The following is a 2,500-nucleotide window of genomic DNA, read 5'->3' on the forward strand; positions in this document are numbered from 1 at the left end:
TCCCCAGGGAGAGCACGTAGCCACAATACAGCGCCACCCTTTTTTTTTTCTTTTTTTTTTTCTTTTTTTGCCCCCTTTGTTTCTGCCAGCAAGTGTATTTGTCATCTTGTCAAAGTGGATTTTTCTACTGAACTTTGCCAGTGACGCTCCAGCGGAGGGGGGTGGGGTTGGGGGGGGGGGGTTCTTTCTCCTTGTGGCTAAAATCTCTGCTGTACACTGAACCTCGCTTTTTCATCAAGCGTCCAGACCATCACTCAAGGTCTAGTGGTGGAGGGGGGAGAAGATGCGAAGATGCTGGCGTCACATTACCCAAGTTTCTGCACTCGGCGGAGGACCCACCCAGCTAACAGCGAATTGAGCCAATAAACGTGTCAGCGGTGACGCTATAGAAGAGTGATAGGTTTCCATTTGTACCCCCCCTGCCCTTTGCTCATGTTCATGGAAAAAGGCATTAACCTTGTCGCCAGGCTTGATATAATGTCACACGACACGTGGCGTTGTCTATCTTTCTGGAGAACGGTAATTTGTGCTGGAAACGTGTTTACTTTCTTGTCCTGATTTGTCCTCCTCCTTCTCCCCGTCCTCTTCCTCCTCTTTCGTCCTTCATCTTCTTCTCTCCCTCTTTCTCCCTTATCCCTCTCTCCTTCCTCTCCTCTCCCTCTTTCTCATTTATCCCTCTCTTCTTCTTCTTCTTCTTCTGTCCCTCTTTCTCCCTCATCCCTCTCTTCTTCTTCTTCCTCTCCTCTCCCTCTTTCTCCTTTATCCCTCTCTTCTTCTTCTCCTCTCCATCTTTCTCCCTTATCCCTCTCTTCCTCTCCTCTCCCTCTTTCTCCCTTTTCCCTCTCTTCTTCTCCTCTCCCTCTTTCTCATTTATCCCTCTCTTCTTCTTCTTCTTCTGTCCCTCTTTCTCCCTCATCCCTCTCTCCTTCTTCCTCTCCTCTCTCTCTTTCTCCCTTTTCCCTCTCTTCTTCTCCTCTCCCTCTTTCTCCCTTATCCCTCTCTTCTTCTTCTCCTCTCCCTCTTTCTCCCTTATCCCTCTCTTCTTCTTCCTCTCCTCTCCCTCTTTCTCCCTTATCCCTCTCTTCTTCTCCTCTCCCTCTTTCTCCCTTATCCCTCTCTTCTTCTTCTCCTCTCCCTCTTTCTCCCTTATCCCTCTCTTCTTCTTCTTCTCCTCTCCCTCTTTCTCCCTTATCCCTCTCTCCTTCCTCTCCTCTCCCTCTTTCTCCCTTACCCCTCTCTTCTTCTTCTCCTCTCCCTCTTTCTCCCTTATCCTTCTTCTTCTTCTCCTCTCCCTCTTTCTCCCTTATCCCTCTCTCCTTCCTCTCCTCTCCCTCTTTCTCCCTTATCCCTCTCTTCTTCTTCTTCTTCTCTCCCTCTTTCTCCCTTATCCCTCTCTTCTTCTTCTTCTTCCTCTCCTCTCCCTCTTTCTCCCTTATCCCTCTCTTCTTCTTCTCCTCTCCCTCTTTCTCCCTTATCCCTCTCTTCTTCTTCCTCTCCTCTCCCTCTTTCTCCCTTATCCCTCTCTTCTTCTCCTCTCCCTCTTTCTCCCTTGTCCCTCTCTTCTTCTTCTCCTCTCCCTCTTTCTCCCTTATCCTTAGCATCAACGTTCCTAACTGTGATGGAGAAGAAGAAGAAGAGGAGGAGGAGGAGGAAAAAAAAGAGGTGGACGAGGAAGAAAGAGGGTGAGGGAGAGGGGGAAAAAACAGGACAAGAAAGGAAACACATTTCCAGCACAAATTACCGTTCTCCAGAAAAAAAAAGAAAAAAAAAAGACGAACGCTAGGTAAATTATGTCTGTCTAAAATGTCATGTCAAAAAATACGCATGCGTCGTGCGACATTATATCAAGCCTGACGACAAGGTGAATACCTGTTTCATGAACATGAGCAAAGGGCGGGGGGTACAAATGGAAACCTATCAGTTTCAGTTTCAGTAGCTCAAGGAGGCGTCACTGCGTTCAGACAAATCCATATACGCTACACCACATCTGCCAAGCAGATGCCTGACCAGCAGCGTAACCCAACGCGCTTAGTCAGGCCTTGAGAGAAAAAAAAGGTGAATAAATAATAGATAAGCTTACACAAATAAATAAATAAAGAAATAATAACTATAATGTAAAAAATAAAATAAAATAAATAAATAAATAAGATAACAATGATGATAAATAAGCAAATAGATGTAAAACATGAAGACACACATTCACATATACACCTACACATGCATAACAGATATGCACCGAACATGCAGTTTCACAGATATGAAAGCACAGTCAAATACATATAAACGTACATGAGCTCCAACACACACACACACACACACCATACACATTACCCTGCACTTCCTCTAACCCCCTCCTCCACACACCTATCACTCTTCTATAGTGTCACTACTGTCACGTTTCTTGGCTTCGCTGCAAGCGGGTCCCACCAGTGTAGAAACTGGACAGTGTTCAAATAACAAAATATAAAAGTGGAGTGCTGGCCTGGTGGTTACGCGTCTA

General features: G+C 45.8%; 1 protein-coding gene across 1 annotated transcript in view; it reads right to left on the reverse strand.

The window, feature by feature from the left end:
* Positions 1-2,500, reverse strand: part of LOC143284343 (transmembrane protein 272-like) — a 10,634-nt gene that overhangs the window by 4,549 nt on the left and 3,585 nt on the right. The gene's annotated exons all lie outside the window — the stretch shown is intronic.

The sequence above is a fragment of the Babylonia areolata genome, chromosome 7 (genome assembly GCF_041734735.1).
Source record: "Babylonia areolata isolate BAREFJ2019XMU chromosome 7, ASM4173473v1, whole genome shotgun sequence".
Lineage (NCBI taxonomy): Eukaryota > Metazoa > Mollusca > Gastropoda > Neogastropoda > Buccinidae > Babylonia > Babylonia areolata.